Raw genomic sequence first — 20,226 nt, 5'->3', positions numbered from 1 at the left:
TCAGAAACAGTACCTTTCCATTTATATAGTTGTAGGACAGGGAGATTACAGTAGTTTTAGTAGCAGTCTTCTTATCCTATTTCTTTACTACTATGGTAAGGAAATTTGAATGTTCTCTCAATAATTCATTCCCACTTTTAATAGAGTACACTTTCTTCCTTTTCTCAACATTTTTATTCACCTTTCTTTACTGTATGGTAATAACATTAGGGAAGAATTTGTCTTTGGTTATTTTGTAATCATTTGTTTTCACCATTTTTTTTTTCCTCTGGAAAAAGATGAATTGTGTGCTAATGATTGAATCAGGTAACACTGTGGTTACATTGTGTCCTTGTAGGAAAAACTTATCTGCCACTTGCCATTGGAAGCATGTATCAGTCAATGTGTTCCTATTCCCACAGTTTCATGTTCCACTGGGCAAGAATACATCTCCTTTAAATGCCCAAGAGGGAAGATTCCATGAAGACTATACTACCCACTTTGTATTTGCAAACACTAGCCATTAAGCCTTTTTTGAGAAACATTTTTCTTATTTAATTTTAAAAGTGAAGCAGCATATCATCCATATATATTCTTTGCATGCATGGGAAAGTGGAGCAAATGGTAGTTAACTATTTACTTCAAGTTATACAGCCTCTTAAAGTCCAGACGTAATATAGACTTCTGATTTCACGTCTCCCAGCACTTCTAGTATACTCTCTTCTACTTTATTCTCTTTTATTTTTATTTCAATATACATGGAATATAAGAGCAGATTTCTATTTTGCAAGTTGACTGTACTTAGTTTCAGGATAGTACATGAATTTTTTTCAGTACAGGTATTCCCTTTGGCTGTTGTTTGTTTGGGAAAACAGTTTGATGATTCCTTTTTGTTAAGAAACAGGAGGCGTTTGGGGCCAGTGTAGTTGGGGGACTACTGGCTCAAAGATAAATTTTTATATTTGAACGAAACATTCTTTGAATAAACCAAATTGGGACAATACCTCTTCTGGAATTTCTGGAATAATATGTTGGTGTATTTTTCTTTTGAGAAACAGGCAAAAAATGACTATTCTAAAAATTCTTAATCATGTATCAAGTGACAGTTTAAACATTTTCAAAGATAATGTTATATATACTTATTATTTTACAATTTTTCTAAACTCTGCTCAGTATTTAGGTATTTGAAGTTTAGCATAGCTGGTTTGTAGCCTGTTTGCTTTTTTCCGGATGTTCAGATGTTTGGCATTGCCAAGTTATTAAACGACTTTAAGAACTCCTTGTTCTACAACCCCTTACCCCAATATCAACATGCTCGATTTTCACTTAACAATTTCTACAGAATAGTTGATGTTGATTAACTTTTGTTTTGTTTTTCATTGACTGTTCATTTTAATAAAAAATTATTTTCCTTATTGAGGCAAAAATGTATCTGATTATTAAACACTATCTCTGCTATTTGAGACCCTTTGTAGACTTGGAAGAGCCACATCTGTTAGATATTTTACGAACATTTGAGGTGACCCTAAAAGTAAGAAAAATCTTGTCACTAATCTTTCATTTGACAAACTTTAAAATACAAATAAAATCAATAGCATTTTTGAAAAAAATCAACTTACTTTAAAATTAAGGTCTGTCGTTCAGATTATTTTGAAAACATTAATTTAGGTATTTAAATACAGTTTGTAAAACCCAAGGATGATCAAGTATAAACAAGGCAATTTAGCTGAAAGATTTTTTCTTAGCAACTTAAGCAGTGTATTTGGAGTTCATTCAAATGGAGCCAAAATGGTATCTTACGTGCTTAGCATAGAATTATCTGCCATAGCTTTTGATTTTTTAAAATGTGAATGATGCCAAAGAAATTGTAAAAGAAAGTATAGTTCTATTTAAGTTGTGACAGCAGAGTGGGAAAGAGGTAAGCCATGAGATTAATACGTGTCTGTGTACTTGAAGGGGATGTTTCTAAGTCGGGGAGGAAGTTTGGGCCTTCTGGGCATTAACAGAAAATTATTTTTCCCAGTTAAGGACCAGAAAGTTTGTTATATCCTGAATTTGCTTAAAGTGAACTTTCTCTAAATTTGCTGCTATTGCTGATCAGGATTTGGTTTTGAATGAGTGTGATTAGGATGTAATCTGATGAAGGGATGATGAAAGCCAGAAGTAAAAAGGGAGTTTGAGTTCTACATCTCTTTACTTCTTTAACCTCAATCTCTATTGAGCACCATTATCCACTTCTCTGCACGTCCCCTGGCCACACACACACACACACACACACAGTTCTTTCAAGTTTTCTATTTTATGAGACCTCTGCATCACATGGAATCTCATATTAAAATTTTACAGCCACATTTAGGTAGATAATTCCTGATTCCAACTCCAGAGAGGCAGGGCTGAGCAGGAAATTCTTCCTGAATCCAGTAAGAGTGAACAGTTGTTCCTTCAATCATTCCTTGTTTATGGAGATGCGACACACACACACCAAACATTTTATACATTACACTGTACAACGCACAAACATCTTGTACATTGTTCATAGCTAAGTGAATATAAACTTGTGAACTTATGGCATTTTGCTATATGTCACAAACAAATGAGGTGTGGTAATAAAGTATTATAAAGGTAGGTTTCATAATACATGTTGCATTATGCGCTTGAAGTCAGGAATTTGAGACCAGCCTGGCCAACATGGTGAAACTCTGTCTCTACTAAAATGCAAAAGTTAGCTGGGCGTGGTTGTGGGCACCTTTAATCCCAGCTAGTTGGGAGGCTTAGGCAGGAGAATCGCTTGAACCCCGAGAGGCAGAGTCTGCAGTGAGCAGAGATCGTGCCACTCCACTCCAGCCTGGGGTGCTGCCAGTGCAACAGAATAGAGAATGTCAAAATAAAGCCCCATACCTATAGCCATCTGAATTTTGATAAAATTGAAGAAATTAAGAAATGGGGAATGGACTCCCTGTTTAATCTATGGTGCTGGGTTAACTAAGTAGCCTTATGCAGCAGAATAAAATTAGACCTCTATCTTTCACCATATACAAAAATTAACTCAAAATGGATTAAAGATTTAGATGTAAAACCTCAAACTATAAGGACCCTAGAAGAAAACTAGAAAATGCCATTTTAGACATTGATCGTGGGAAAGAATTTATGATTAAGCCCTCAAAAGTAATTGCAACAAAAACAAAAATTATCAAGTGGCACCTAATTAAACTAAAGACCTTATGCAAAGCAAAAGAAACTGTCAACACATAAGCAGACAATCTACAGAATGGGATAAAATATTTGCAAACTACGTATCTGACAAAGATCTAACATCCAGAATCTATAAGGAACTTAAACAATTCAACAAGCAAGAAAACAATCACAGTAGGTATAAGACATGAGCAGACACTTTTCAGAAAAATGCAGATCAAAACCACAATGAGATACCATCTCTCGCCAGTCACAATGGCTATTACTAAAAAGTAAAAAAATAACAGTTGCTGGTGAGGTTGTGGAGAAAAAGGAATGCTTATACTCTGTTGGTGGAAGTGTAAATTAGTTCAACCACTGTGGAAGACAGTGTGGCAATTCCTCAAAGAGCTAAAAAACAGAACTACCACTTGATGCAGCATTCCAATTACTGGGTATTCGCCTCAAGGAATAAAAAACATTCTATTATAAAGACATGTGCATGCATACTTTCATTGCAGCATTACTCACAATAGAAAAGACAGAATCAACCTAAATGCCCACCAATGACAGATTGGAAAAAGAAAATGTGGTACAGATAAACCATGGAGTACTATGCAGCCATAGAAAAGAATGAGATCATCTCTTTTGCAAGAACATGGATGGAACTGGAGGTCATTGTCTTTAGCAAACTGACACAGGGACAGGAAACCAAAATCACAAGTTCTGTGGGAGCTAAATAACGAGAACGCATGGACACATGGGGGGAACAACACACACTGGGGCCTATTGGAGGGTGGAGGGGGAAAGGAGGAAAAGGATCAGGAAAAATAATTAATGGGTACTAGGCTGAGTACATGGGTGATGAAATAATCTGCACAACAAACCCCCATGACATAAGTTTACGTATATGACAAACCTGCACATTTAGGCTTGAACTTAAAAGTTAAAAATAAAAGTTTTCCATGTTTCACTAATAACGTCGGTTCAAGGTTCTTAATAGATACACCTTATCACACAGAGAAAATTCTCTTCTATTTCAAATTTGCTGAGAGTTTTCTTAGAAATAATGAATGGGTAATGAATTTTGTGAATTAGTTTTTCAGAATCTATTGAACTGACTCTGCTATGTCTCCCTGATTTAATTAACATGGTGAATTTCAAAGTTTCACATTTAAGCACTAATGTGCATTCCTGCATAAATACCACTTGGTCATGGTGTCTATATTTGTCATATGTTACTGGTTAGAATGTCTATATTTTGTTATACATTTTTGTGAACAAGAAAAAAAAAGAAGACATACAAATGGCCAAGCAACATGAAAAAGTGCTCAATATCACCAGTCAACAGAGAAATGCTAATTAAGATCACAATGAGATATACCACTTTACTTACATCAATAGATGGCATCTATTATTTTGAAATAGGTTCCTTTGATGCCTAGGTTTTTGAGGATCTTCTCATGATGGGTGTTGAATTTTATCCAAAGCTTTTTTTTTCACGTCTATTTAACACATAGGTGGAGTGTGGAAAACAAACTCCAATATTGGCCATATTGCATAGCCTTTAACTGAAGAGACATAAATGGAAGTTATGTGTGGAAAACACATTCCAACTGTGTGCTAAAAACAAACATGGCCGGGCGCGGTGGCTCACGCCTGTAATCCCAACACTTTGGGAAGCTGAGGCGGGCAGGTCACGAGGTCAGGAGATTGAGACCATCCTGGCAAACACGATGAAACCCCGTCTCTATTAAAAATACAAAAAACTAGCCTGGCGAGGTGGCGGGCGCCTGTAGTCCCAGCTACTCAGGAGGCTGAGGCAGGAGAATGGCGCGAATCCAGGAGGCGGAGCTTGCAGTGAGCCGAGATCGCGCCACTGCACTCCAGTCTGGGCGGCAGAGCGAGACTCCGTCTCAAAAAAAAAAAAAAAAAAATTAAGAGTTTCATCCACGAGAACACATGGACACAGGGAGGGGAACATCATACACTAGGGCCTGTCGGGGGGTTGCAGGCAAGGGGAGAGAGAGCATTAGGACAAATACCTAATGCATGCAGGGCTTAAAACCTAGATGGCGGTGGATAGGTGCAGCAAACCACCATAGCACACGCATACTTTTGTAACAAACATGCACATTCTGCACATGTATCTCAGAACTTAAAGTAAAATAAACAAACAAAAATTAACACGTGTCAGAATGTACAAGTCTTGTTGCCTTAGCTTTCTCTGGACAGATTTCCACTTTGTTATTTATGAGGCCAGCTGGATTTAGTCCTGAGTTTTATGGAAAGTCACCAGATCGGCATTTTTTCACACTAGTAGTTTTGTGACAAAATATAATTCTTATTTTTATGGCGATGGAAATTTGTAAGAAGGCTTTCCTCTGAAGATCCAGTGTTTCTTAGGTGCTTTGCTATGAGTTATGTTCTAAAATGTGTAGAGAATTTATGATCCAGCAAATTCTCAGAAGCAACATGTTTGTAATATAAGTAGGTTATTGGTACAATAGGGTAAACCCCAGGCACTGCACTGCTCTTCTAATAATACACACACTGCCACGTTGTAGGATTTGCTAGGATATGTTCTGAGTTGTAATATCCATAAAAGGTTCATTTCCTTTATACACAGAATTTTCACACTTCGATCTCTTCAGAAACTTCAAAATGTGCAAGTTTTTAGGAAATAAAAAGAAGCCTCAAACATGGCCACTTGGTTTGGGACAGGGATGGACATTGAATGCACTGGTCACATAAAACATGAATTGACAGGTTCTGTTTTTACTTCTCTATCTTTACGCAGAGACTAAGAGAGAAATAGATCCAGATTATGCATCTGTTAATACTTCACAACTGCTGTTTGAGTCTTTATAGTCCGTAGGCATACTCTTTTCAAGCTGGGAAAGCAGGGTTGGTGCAAGGATGCTCCTGGAGAGAGCCCAGTGTCTCTTTTTTAAATGACAAGCAGTTGTGGCATTTTCTAGGGGCATTCCTAACTTCAATCCATATAATTAATAATTATCTCTTTCTTTTCTTTCATAACACTACATCATGAATTTCCCTTTGCTTACCTAATTTATGACTCTAGCAATTTTAAAATCAGACGTGATGTACTGGGAAGAATCTAAGCAAAGATAGCAAAGAGGAAGCTTCAAACTGAAATGCAAATCTCAATGTTAACGGAAAGAATCTTAATTTTAATGCATTGAAAATTCAGTACCTTTTTGGTCTGTTCCATCTCTCTTGCTTAAGAGATACCGTATCAAAACCAAAAAGTCCCATAATTGTGGTAGTGCAAGTTGTTATTTTGTGTTTGGAGGCACTACTTATTTTGAGTATTTTAAAGACATTTAGAGAGTTTTTTGATTAATAAAGGAATCCTCCTTTTTTGCTGTTTGATTAATAAAGGAACCCTCACCAAATAAGTACAGAATGATGCCTTTTCTCTCTACTCCAACACAAATAAGTAGGATGCTTGTAAATATATATATAAAATATATATTATAAATATATCAATATATAATAAATATATAAAATATATATTATAAATATATATTATAAATATATATAAAATATATTTATATAATATTATTAATATATAATTAATATATATTAAATATAATATAATATTATTAATATATAATTAAATATATATTAAATATATGTTATATTATATAAAATATAATATATATTTATATAATATAATATATAAATATAATATATATTTATATAATATAATATATAAATATAATATATATTTATATAAATATAATATATAAATATAATATATATATTTATATAATATAATATATAAATATAATATATATTTATATAATATAATATATAAATATAATATATATTTAAATATACATAAAATATATAAATATATAGTATAAATTTATTAAAATATGTATTATAAATATATAAATATATATTATAAATATATAAAAATAAATACATATTTATTTTATTCAAGCACAAAACATTTTTTGTGTGGAATTATTTTCATTATATATGTATACATATACATACTTATTTATATAATGGGTTGAATATCCCAAGACATATGAATTGATTTAAAGCTTAAAGGATTAAATAAATAGTAAGTATATATTTTAAGAATTGTTAAAAATAAAATTTTTAACTTTTAAAATAACAAACATATTCACCCAAAAATAAGTATATTCTTTAGGTAAATTAAACAAACACAAGTTTCTGTTACAAACATTTTTCACAAACTTTTTGTTTGTGAGAGACAGTGCTGCTGCCCTATCTAATAGATACAGCTCTTTCTTCCTTCCTTCCTCTCTCTTTCTCTCTTTTTCTCTCTCTCTCTCTCTCTCTTTCGGAGCCTCACTCTGTCATCCGGGTTGGAGTGCAGTGGGGCGAACTCAGCTCACTGTAAGCTCCGTCTTCCGGGTTCACGCCGTTCTCCTGCCTCAGCCTCCGGAGTAGCTGGGACTACAGGCGCCCACCACCGCGCCCGACTAATTTTTTGTATTTTTAGTGGAGACGGGATTTCACCATGTTAGCCAGGATGGTCTCGATATCCTGACCTCGTGATCCGCCCGTCTCGGCCTCGCAAAGTGCTGGGATTACAGGCCTGAGCTACCCCGCCTGGCCTTCTCTGCTTTCTTAATGCCAGAAACTTCCTTTCGTGAGAGAGGGCGAAAATGGGAGAGATTCATTTTGCTAGCTTTTCTTGAAGTTAAATTGGCCATATTACATAGCCCTTAACTGAAGAGATATCAATGGAAGCTATCTGCTGCCTTCAAGAGAAGATTTACTTCACTTTCCATAGGGAGGTAAGTGAGGGGAGTCCTCTAGCCTTCTTGTCTGGCTTTCTTCTTTGGATATAGCTGTGTTTGTATGTGACCTTTTTGTTTGTTTGTTTGTTTGTTTTCTTTTGAGCCATGGCAGCTATTTATGACCATGAGGTGATAAGCCTGAGGACTAAGGCCAACTGACTGAGGACAGTGGAAAGGAAGAACCTGACCCTTGATTAGAGTGTTTAATGTTCCCCATGGCCCTGTGAAACATAAAAATAGCTGCAAAAGGAGAAATTAAACTGACTTTATGAGTTAATGTATGACTGATGGGTCCGGGCCTGGTCAGGTAACCAGACGGTGCTCGGAAATACGGGGAAAAAAAGATATACCACTCAAATTTAAAAAGTAATAAAAGCCCTTTGGGCCTATGGAAACTAATAATTACCTTCACCCCAAATTACCTAACTCCCAGTTGAGAATTACTGACCCCCAATCCTTTCCAACCTGTGGATTAGGTTTACTTAAGAAACTGGAGAGAGAGGAACTACAAGGTAATTTAAAACCTAAATGAATGGGCCCATATGTGTTGATTCTTACAAGTAACAAGGATTGACACCACCACACTCAGATAAAGGCAGTCACAGAACCTAAGGAAGAAAGTCCCGCTTACCAAGCTGAACCACTCTCAGATTTAAGATTCCTGTTCAAAAGGACAGACAAGAACCTCAACCCGATAGGTAACCTTGGGCGGACATGTTCTTTCTGCCAGGACTTGGTCTACTTGCCTTGCTTATAGGTAGTCTTATTTTTGCTTTCAGAGTTTAGAGCTTACCCGTCTTTGGAAAACACGCGGCATCAAAGAGAGTGTACCCTAGGGCACCTAATTCCCAGAGAAGTCAAAATCTTTCATTGTTTTCTAATCTTTTCTCATCCAAGGAATAAAAGAATGATTAGGCTTAATCTGGCTGATATCAGCATACCTGGTGGACCCCTACTACCATGAGGTTACCTGCCACATCCTCACAACAGTTATATAAACTGTAGCCTATAAGACTGATGATGCCCTTACCCACCTCAAAGTTAATATTGTACTTGATAACTGTCTGGCTCTTGATTACCTCTTGGCAGAACAAGGTCTGGTGTGTGTAGTCACCCACTCTTGCTGTTGTGCTTGGGTAAATAATTCAAGATTGATTAAAAAAAAAAAAAAAAAAGACATTGGGCTGGGCACGTGGCTCATACTTGTAATCTCCGCACTTTGGGAGGCCGAGGCAGGCTGATCATGAGGTCAGGAGTTCGAGACCAGCCTGACCAACATGGTGAAACCCCGTCTCTACTAAAAGTACAAAAATTAGCCAGGCATGGTGGCATGCGCCTGTAATTCCAGCTACTCAGGAGGCCGAGGCAGGAGAATCACTTGAACCCAGAAGGTAGGGGTTGCAGTGAGCCGAGATAGTGCCAGTGCACTCCAGCCTGGGTGACAGAGCAAGCTTCCATCTGAAAGAACAAAAAAAAGACATTGAAGTCATTTACAATCAGGCCAAGTGGTTGTGCCAATTTAACCAAAGGGGTATGAACCCTCAAGGTATATGGGAAATTGTTAAACAGGCCTTCCCTAATTTCACCCAGTTCTTATTCTTCCTGGATCCTTCAGCTGCCATCCAGCTTCTTTTGATCTTTGGGCCTTGTATCTTAAACTGTCCGATCTCTTTTGTGCCTCAGTGAATTGAAGTCATATAGAGATAGGGACAGCTAGATTTATACCCAGGAAATAACCAGACCTACCTAAGACAAGCTAGGGAAAAATTTCACTGCAGAAATGGGCCCCATATTAACATATGAATTGAGCTTTAAGGAGTCATAGAAGACAGACATTCATTCACCTCACAGCACTCCTCAAGAATGAAGAGTGAATACAGAGAAAGGGGAGGTTTGTTCCATGGTATAATGCCTATGTGCCGTAGTAGAATTTCTACCCTGTCCTAGCTCTGCCTATCTTTAAGAAACAGGACGCTTGTGAGAAAAAGTTTCCTTTGTAACCAGACCAGCTGAGACTGGTTAGAATCCATTTTAAAATGGCAAGAATAAGTCCTTACCTATGAGTTATTAGTTTACGTGTATGTAAATGGACTAAACTTCTAAGTCAAAAGATATGTAGTGGCTATGTGGATTTTAAAAAGGACCAAATTAGACCAAATTATATGCTATCTACAAGAGACTCACTTTAGATTTAAGAACACATGAAGCCTGAAAATAAAGCAGTGTAGGAAAATAGTTTATTCAGTGATGACCAAAAAAGAACATATCAGACAAAATAGACTTTAGTAAAACCTGTCACAAGAGTCAATAAGGTCATTACATAATGATAAAAGACTTTATTCAACAAGAAGATGTAACAGGTATAAAGATGTATGCACCCAACATCAAAGCACCTAAGTAGAGAAAGCACACAATGATGGATATGAATAGAGAAATAGACAGGAATATGATAATAGCAGAAAATTTCAATTCCTCACTCTCTATAATGAGTAGGTCACCCAGGCTGAAAGTTAATAAGAACACAGCAGAACGTAACAATGTTATAGACCAAATGGAGTTAACAAATATATATACATACATATTCAGAAATTTTCACTCAGCAACAGAATACATATTCTTCTCAAGGGCAAGTAAAAAATTCTCCAGGATAGATCACATTTCAGGTCATGAATGAATCTGGACAAATTTAAGAAGATTAAAATCATTTCAAATATCTTTTATGACCACAAAGGAATGAAACTAGAGATCAATAATAGTAGGAACATGGGATAATTCAGGAATTCATGGAAACTAAACATTTCCACACTGAAAAAACATTGAGTCAGAGAGGAAATCAAAAGAAATTTTAAAAAATACATCTAGACACACAAAAACAAAAATACAACATAACAAAACTTACAAGTTGCAGCAAAAGCAGTGCTAAGAAGGAAGTTTAAAGCTATAAACATCTATGTTAAAAAATTGAAAATATCTCAAATAACCTTAAACCTTAATGAACTAGGGAAAAAACCCAATGTGTTGATGTGTTAAACCCCAAATTAGAAGAAAGAAGGAAGTAATAAAGATTTGACTAGAAATAAATCAAATAGATAATAGAAACACAATAAAAAATCAACAAAAATAAGAGTTTGTTTTGTGACAAAAACAAAATTGGAAATCTTTAGTTATATTAACCAATAAAAAAAGAAGACTTTTCTTGTGATTTTTCTTCTGGTTTTGGTATCAAGGTAATGCTGGTCTCATAAATTAAATTTGAAAGTGTTCCCTTGTCTTCAATTTATTGAGAGTTTGAGAAGAATTGGCATTAATTCTTTAAATGTTTGATAGAATACACCAGATATCTTTGTTCTTAGTAACTGCCGGTTGTCCAGAGAGAGCAAGATCTAGTTAGCACCCTGAAACAAGTAAGGCAGAAGCCATTTGCTCAGGTAGCCCTCAAATAGTTGGATCACTGGACTTCTGATATACCTCTTTTCCTCCTTAGGGAAATGCTGAGAGCTAGAGTTTGCATTAACTGTGGCATCTGTGATGAGCCTTGGGGAGAGGTTGCATTGGAAGAGTCCAGTGTATCTCTTTCCCTCTCCAGGGAGAAGCTAGGAGGACCTTCCTTCCTTCCTTCCTCCCTCCCTGCCTCCCTCCCTCCCTCCCTTCCTTCCTTCCTTTTTCCCTCCCTCCTTCTCTCCCTCCCTGTCTTTCTTTCCCTCCCCCTCCCTCCCTCCCTCCCTCCCTCCCTCCCTTCCTTCCTTCCTTCCTTCCTTCCTTCCTTCCTTCCTTCCTTCCTTCCTTCCTTCCTTCCTTCCTCTCTTTCTTCCTTTCTTTCCCTCCCTCTCTCCCTCTTTCTTTCCCTCCCTCCCTCCCTACCTCCCTCTCTCTCTCTCTTTCTTTCTTTCTTCCTTCCTTTCTTCCTTTCTTCTTTCTCTCTTTTTTCCTTCTCTTTCTTTGCTTTTCTTTCTTTCTTTCTCTTCTATCTCTGTACTGAGCTATTTTGTCTAAATTGCCTACTGTGTTTTCACTGGCCCTTAGTGATCAGAGCATGCTGTGTCTTATGTCCTATCAGTGCTATGAGACAGGCTAGATAGAAGCCAGTCCTTGGCATAACTTGTGGAAAATGTGGGGCATTGGATGCATGGTGTACCCCAATGCCCTTCCCAAGGAGAAGCTTTTATTCCAACTGCATGATGCTCTGCCAGAAATAGAGATTATGGCACAGAGATAATGCAAATGTTCCTACCAGATTCCATGTGGCTGATTTTATGCTAGACTGGGATGTAGGAACATTATAACTAGGTTGAGAAGTGTCACAAATAGAATCTGTCCATGAATTGTTGTAGAATTACTTTGTTCATGGGGGAAGGAGGATCTAGGGCTTCCCATTGCACCATCTTGCTGACTGAGAAATTAAAGCTTATTTCTGGCTCTGCATGACTGATGCACAATGACCAGAGTGAAAAGAAAACTTGAGTAAAATATTAAGTCTCTAAGGAACTAAAGGCAGGTTATGGTCCAGGGTGAAAATACAATTCCCCTGTTTTCCTGTTACTCTTAAAATCTGTTTTCTGGGGAAGAGACTGAGCAAGCTTCTACACTGTTTATAACCACTTGTATTATTATCATTAAACTCGTAGTAAGTCTTCTGATGTCTCATTAAATGGCATATGTAATAACAATAAAGACTTTTTTTTCTGATGCTTGAGAGGATTCAAAGCAATAATCATAAATTAGATGATCTGTAGTTCAGAAAAAATTTCAGAACATACTGGAAATAGAGTTTGGGTTGCACCTTCTTAGAAGCAAAAAACCCAAAGCCTCAGACACTGAAATTTCCCTTTCAGGACCACAGGGTAAGTAATCAAAAGAAAGCACCGAGGTTGTCTGGCATAAGAGGATGTATTTCTGAATTCTATTTATATTACTGTCTTGCTTTGAAATGGAATTACAGGGATATAAGATATTGCCTTTTATTTTACACCTTGTCAGTCTTGAGATTCAAGTGCAACTGATGTAAGAATCTATTTAAAGTAGGAGCTGGGAATGTTCAGAGAAAACAGAGAAAGTGATGGATGCAGTATTTTAGTCGGTAGTTCCCTCTCCATGAATGAAAATCTCCCTCTTGTAGATTTATGGCTTTTTCTGTGACTTGGGGTAGTAATGTAACCTTTTTTGGACTTGGGTTCCCTACTTGTGTATTAGAAACAAGATCCTTTGTCCCCACCACACCAGAGTCTAATCTGCATTGGATATGGGCACCAGGTTGCAAAGGTCTCTGCTTCCAATTTTAATTGTAAGGGAGGACTCAAGTGAATGAAGAAATAATGAGATGAGGGAAGGATGATTCTGTCCCGGTTCATCCTTCTTCTCCCTTATTCTATTACTTCTTAAGAATTAAGTTTGCACATGGCAGAACTAGCCTTCACTCCATAGGCTAAGTTTGTGCTATATTTGGCTTAGTAAGATTCTATCATGGGTAAGTCAACGCCACTCAGTAACCTAGTAGTGGTAAAGGCAGATTCTGTGGGTCCACATTAGTCTAGTTTCAGACAATCTCAGCAATATTCCAAGGTGTGGGAGAAAATACCGTGGGAAGTTCTGGGTTGTCTTCTTTTCTCCTGTGTCCATAGATTCCCTTAGAGTAGAATGTTTCCTGGAAATGGCTCTTTGGTGAATGAATTCATTCTGCTGAGGTTAACAGACCAGCCAGATCTTTAACTCCCCCTGTTCTTCCTGTTTCTTGTAATGTATGTTGTCACTGTGATAAGAAACTCTGTCTTGGTAATTCTAACTATGTGGAATTCACATCTTCACACTCCCATGTACTTTTTCCTTTCTAAATTGTTCTTCACAGACTTCTGTTATTCTTCTGTGTTTACACTCCAAATGCTGAGGAACTGTATTTCAGAGAAGAATATTATCTCCTACGTGGTTTGCATGATCTAGCTTTTCTTCTTCTTTTTCTTTTTTTATTTCTGAGTGTTATATGCTGACGTCAATGGCCTATGATTGCTGTGTGACCATCTGTTACCCACTTCTTTATCACATTGCCATGTCCCCTAAAGTGTATTTCAGCCTTATGCTTGGTTCCTACTTCCTGTCCTTTTCTGGGGTCATGGCCCACACTGGATGCATGCTGAGACTGACCTTCTGTGATGCAAACACCATCAATCACTACTTCTGTGACATTCTCCCTGTGTTCCAGCTCTCCTGCACCAGCACCTACATCAGTGAGCTGGTGGTGTTCATTGTGGCAGGCATCAACATCATTGTGCCTGTTGTCACCATCTTTATCTCTTATGGTGACATCCTCTCCAGGATCCTCCACATCAGTTCCAATGAGTGCAGTTTCCACATAATTGCTGTTTCTTTGTTCTTTGGATTAAGTGCATTTATGTATGTCAAACCATCTTCTGCTGGGTCTATGGATGAGGGAAAATCCTCTTCTGTTTTTTATATGAATGTGCGTCCCATGATGAGCTCCTTAATCTACAGCTTAAAGAGCAAAGATGCTAAATTTGCCATGGGAAAAGCTCTGAGTAGGAGAATGTTATTGCCATAAACAACATTTCTCTGTGCATGTAGTTACAGGATGGGGATTCTCTGTATTTTATTATAATAACTTAGGAGGAAATAATTTTTCCTATTTGTTATCATGATGATGGTTAGTTGAGTATCATCCTATCAATCTGTCTCCAATTTTTATAGTAAATTTTTTTCCCTCACCCTTTGCACATCTTTCCCCTTTTTGTCATTTTTCCTGTGTAATAATAAAGAAAGTTTTTCTTTTTTTCCATTGTCATTATGGACTTCCTTTTTTCTTCTAGAAAAGATGATTGGTTTTTCAAATGATCAAGTAAAGTAAAATTAGGATGACAATGTTCCGCTGCATATAAGAACCTGACAACCTGCCTCTACTCTTGTCTTTCCATCCTCCACTGGGCAGCATCATGTGTCCTTTATATGCCGGTGTTTTCCAGACAGACAAGGTTTGACAAGACCTAACAAATACAGCCCACTTTGCCACTTTAAATATACACATGAAGCTGCTTCTGGCATTAATTTTACGTTTACCTTTGTATACCCCAAATAGATCACCAATATACCAATATTGCATCTGTGAGGTGCTGGAACTAAGAGATGCTAATGATTCCCTTAAAGTCACACAATTTCTTTATTTAAAAAGTCTAAAACAAGTTAATAGACTCCTAATTTCAAGTCTACTACTTTTTCTGGTATACTTTATTGTTTTACTTATTAAACAAGAGATACTATACGAGAAAACTTTTTTTTTTTTGGACATTTTGTTTCTAGATGACAAATAATCTCAGAATGGTTATTGCTTTAGTTTTTTGTTCTGGGAAATTGTTTTTTTGGAGTGTGTGAAAGTGGAGATCTATTAAGCTGGGGTAGCGAATTGATTGGCTCAAGCAGGGAGCTGATGTATTTTACAAAATCAAAAAGCATATTGAAATATTTTCTGGTGTTTCTAATTCAGAGAATAGAGGCATAGGAGAGAAAGGAGCCTACCAATTTGTAATTTAGGCAAGAATTCAAAGAGACACATAGCCAATATACAAGAGGTCCCTCTGTGGGGATTATGGGGATTATCAATGAGGATTTAGAAATCATCTGAAACTCTCAATCAATTTAAATTTTCAATCTGAATTTGTATCTGTTCTGTAAATTACTGTAACTATCTTTTATTAACATAAAGCTTTGACAAAATTTTAATCCACAATGACTATACATTAAATAATGTTTTGTGGAGTGAATGTGGTCACATTTGGAGAATCAGGAAGGGAAAGAAAGGAAACTTCAACCAGAAAAATAATGAGTAGTAATTGGATCTCAAGTTAGGAAAGAGGAACTTAGAAAGTAGAACCATGGAAAATTAATGCTTCTCCCTATGACTTCTTTTTCTCAAAATTGGAAGGCCTTACAAATACTATGGTGATCACAGAATTTTTCTGAGTAGGACGAAGGCATAAGTTATCTGATATTAAAGAAAGGTTAAACCTGAAGGCTGGAGGACCTGCAGATAACTAAATCACTCATGGTTTTGTGGCTTTCATTAGCTATTTTCATATGCATTTTAAGGTATTATAACCTTATATTGCAGTTGTGAGATTATATAAACACGTAATAACATACAGGAGGGTGTGTTGTAGGTTATAAACGTGAAACAAATAAGGGCAATGAATTGGAGGGAGCTAAGAGGAAGGTAGTGCTGAGTAAAAAGAAAAAAAGTGATTTCATCTGAAAGATTAGAGAGCATTATGCATTATAGGGCCATGTATGTCATAATGTTAAAATTATATAACTACGAAGACTATGTGCGTGAGTGTAATATATTTTTTGACAGGCATTTCAGGAGTTACTAATGGTGTGATAATGACCTGTACCTAAAAGTCAAACAGTCACTGTTAGAAAAGGAGAGGAGAAGAAAATTCCTGATCTTTTAGGCCTGGAGGAACGTGGTATTCATGATGTAAAATTTTGAATAGAATATTAAGCCTCCGAAGATAGCAGGGCAAAAGCATCTTGGTCTGTGTATAAATGACTCATAATTATGGCTTTATTAAAGCACTTGAATTATAGACAGGCTCCTGGAGAAGCCACTATATCAGAATAAAAGAGCTTTCATGATGCTACCTGTAATTATTATAATACCTCAAAAACAGAGCTTGCTGTTTAGATGCCTTGTTTTTGGTTAAATGATTACTTCTGGGCAAAATCATAATTAAAAATCATGACTTTTATTTGACTGACGTCAAAGACTGAGACTTACAAATGCTCTTAGCATCTCTACAGAAAAAGAAGAGGAGGAGCTTTAGAATAATCCTTAGACCACTATGACCATAAGTGCACAGTTTTTGTGTGTGAACAGAAGTTTTTATTTTTGTAGGCAAATACCTTAAATTGTGACCATCTTAAGAGAAACTACAAACTGTTTTCTAGCAGATGCACCATGTTGCATCCCCACCACTGATGAATGAACATTTCAGCTGCTCTGTGTACTCATTAGCATTCGATTTAGTCGTTTTGTTTATTTATTTTCATTTTTCTAATAGCTTTTTAGTGGTATCTCATTGTGATTTTAATTTGACTTTCCCTAATAACTAATGATGTTGAGGATCCTTTCATGAGTTTATTTCCCATCCATATGCTGCTTTTGGGCAAAGTGTCTAGGTACAACCTTTGCTCATTTATTTATTCAGTTGTTTCTTTACTTATTTTTGAGGTTTACTGGTGCTTTACAGATTCTGGATATACGTTACTTAATAGATGCATGATTTGAAAATATAATCTTCCAGTGTTTGGCTTGTTTCATTCCTTGAGTATTATCTTTCTTAGAGGAAAGGTTTTTAACTTTGATAATGTCTAATTAACTATCTTTTTTCTCTGATGGACTCTGTTTTTGGTAGCTTATCAGGAATCTTTGCCTTATTCTATGTCAAAAAGTTTTCCCTTTTGCTCTCTTCTAAAAATCTTAAAGGTTAATATTTTATCTTTATGTCTATGAGTAATTTTGTGATAATTATATTAATGATGTGAGTTAGGTTTCTTAGTCTCTTCTGCATTTCTATAACAGACTACCAAGACTGAGTAACTTATAAAGAAAAGAAATTTATTTCTTACACTTTCTGGAGGCTGAGAAGTCCAACATTAAGGTGGCAGCAACTGGAGAGCCTTTTTGCTGAGTCATAACATGGCAGAGGGCATCATAGGCAGAGGGCATGAGCTTGTGTGTCAGCTTAGGTCTCCCTTTCTCTTCCTACGAAGCCAACAGTCTCATCATGGGGGTCCACCTTAATGACATTATCTAATCCTTGTTAACTTCAAAAGGCCTCACCTCCAATCAGCATATGAGTTTAGGATTAAGTTTCCAACACATAAAATTTGGGGACCACATTCAAACCACAGCAGTAGGTTTTGAGATTTTTTTCTTTTTGTTATGAATATTGAATTATTCCAGTGTCATTGCTTGAAAAGCCCATAATTTCTTCAATAAGTTGCCTTTGCGCATTTGTCAAAATCAATTAGCCTAATATATATGGGCCTATTTCTGGACACTACGTTCTGTTCCATTGATCCATCTGTGTATCCTTTTGACAATATCACACTGTTTTAATTGTTGCAGAACTATAGGGAGTCTTGAAATCAAGTCGTGTGAGACCTCCTACTCTGCTTCTTTGAAAAATTGTTCTGGCTATTTTTTTTGGCTATTTTTGTGTCTTTGTCTATCCATATAAATCAGTTTCTCACAATAAAACTTACTTGAAATTAATGTAATTTCATGGATTGTATACATCAGCTTTAAAAAGACGGACATGTTAGAAATATTCAGTCTTCCAGTGTTTGGCTTATTTCATTCAAGATTTATCTTTACTTGTCATAATGAATTATCTATTTTATGTACTTTAGAATTGAATTTGCTAACATTTCAAAAATTATACACATATATATGCACATATACAGACAAATGTTAAAAATAGGTTTATTTTTAACAGCCAAAAACTGTAGTCAACCTAGATGTCTATTAACAGGTTAATTGATAAATTATGGTATCTTGATCTTTACAAGGGAACAATACACAGCAACATAAAGGAATATAAATACAGTATGTCTTTCTATTTACATAGTTTTCTATTTCTTTAATTAGTTTTAGTTTATGGTGTACATACCTTGTACATACATTATTAGATTTGTTTTGAAGGTTTCATGATTTTTGGTGCTGTTGTAACATTACTGCCTTTTGGGGGCGGAGCAAGATGGCCGAATAGGAACAGCTCCAGTCTCCAACTCCCAGCGCGAGCGACACAGAAGACCGGTGATTTCTGCATTTTCAACTGAGGTACTGGGTTCATCTCACTGGGGAGTGCCGGACGATCGGTGCTGGTCAGCTGCTGCAGCCCGACCAGCGAGAGCTGAAGCAGGGCGAGGCATTGCCTCACCTGGGAAGCGCAAGGGGGAAGGGAATCCCTTTTCCTAGCCAGGGGAACTGAGACACACAACACCTGGAAAATCGGGTAACTCCCACCCCAATACTGCGCTTTAAGCAAACAGGCACACCAGGAGATCATATCCCACGCCTGGCCGGGAGGGTCCCACACCCACGGAGCCTCCCTCATCGCTAGCACAGCAGTCTGTGATCTACCGGCAAGGCAGCAGCGAGGCTGGGGGAGGGGCGCCCGCCATTGCTGAGGCTTAAGTAGGTAAACATAGCCGCTGGGAAGCTCGAACTGGGTGGAGCTCACAGCAGCTCAAGGAAACCTGCCTGTCTCTGTAGACTCCACCTCTGGGGACAGGGCACAACTATACAACAACAAAAGCAGCAGAAAACTGCAGACGCAAACGACTCTGTCTGACAGCTTTGAAGAGAGCAGTGGATCTCCCAACACGGAGGTTGAGATCTGAGAAGGGACAGACTCCCTGCTCAAGTGGGTCCCTGACCCCTGAGCAGCCTAACTGGGAGACATCCCCCACTAGGGGCAGTCTGATACCCCACACCTCACAGGGTGGAGTACACCCCTGAGAGGAAGCTTCCAAAGCAAGAATCAGACAGGTACACTCGCTGTTCAGAAATATTCTATCTTCTGCAGCCTCTGCTGCTGATACCCAGGCAAACAGGGTCTGGAGTGGACCTCAAGCAATCTCCAACAGACCTACAGCTGAGGGTCCTGACTGTTAGAAGGAAAACTATCAAACAGGAAGGACACCTACACCAAAACCCCATCAGTACATCACCATCATCAAAGACCAGAGGCAGATAAAACCACAAAGATGGGGAAAAAGCAGGGCAGAAAAGCTGGAAATTCAAAAAATAAGAGCGCATCTCCCCTGGCAAAGGAGCGCAGCTCATCACCAGCAATGGATCAAAGCTGGACGGAGAATGACTTTGACGAGATGAGAGAAGAAGGCTTCAGTCCATCAAATTTCTCAGAGCTAAAGGAGGAATTACATACCCAGCGTAAAGAAACTAAAAATCTTGAAAAAAAAGTGGAAGAATTGATGGCTAGAGTAATTAATGCAGAGAAGGTCATAAACGAAATGAAAGAGATGAAAACCATGACACGAGAAATACGTGACAAATGCACAAGCTTCAGTAACCGACTCGATCAACTGGAAGAAAGAGTATCAGCGATTGAGGATCAAATGAATGAAATGAAGCGAGAAGAGAAACCAAAAGAAAAAAGAAGAAAAAGAAATGAACAAAGCCTGCAAGAAGTATGGGATTATGTAAAAAGACCAAATCTACGTCTGATTGGGGTGCCTGAAA

The 20,226-nt window shown here is 37.2% G+C and overlaps 1 pseudogene; it reads left to right on the top strand.

The window, feature by feature from the left end:
* The first annotated feature begins 13,589 nt into the window (after nucleotides 1-13,589).
* LOC126936545 (olfactory receptor 8B3-like) lies at nucleotides 13,590-14,505 on the top strand (annotated as a pseudogene).
* Nucleotides 14,506-20,226: the final 5,721 nt, after the last annotated feature.

The sequence above is a fragment of the Macaca thibetana genome, chromosome 14, assembly GCF_024542745.1.
Source record: "Macaca thibetana thibetana isolate TM-01 chromosome 14, ASM2454274v1, whole genome shotgun sequence".
NCBI lineage: Eukaryota > Metazoa > Chordata > Mammalia > Primates > Cercopithecidae > Macaca > Macaca thibetana.
This window is presented reverse-complemented; position numbering and strand designations above follow the sequence as displayed.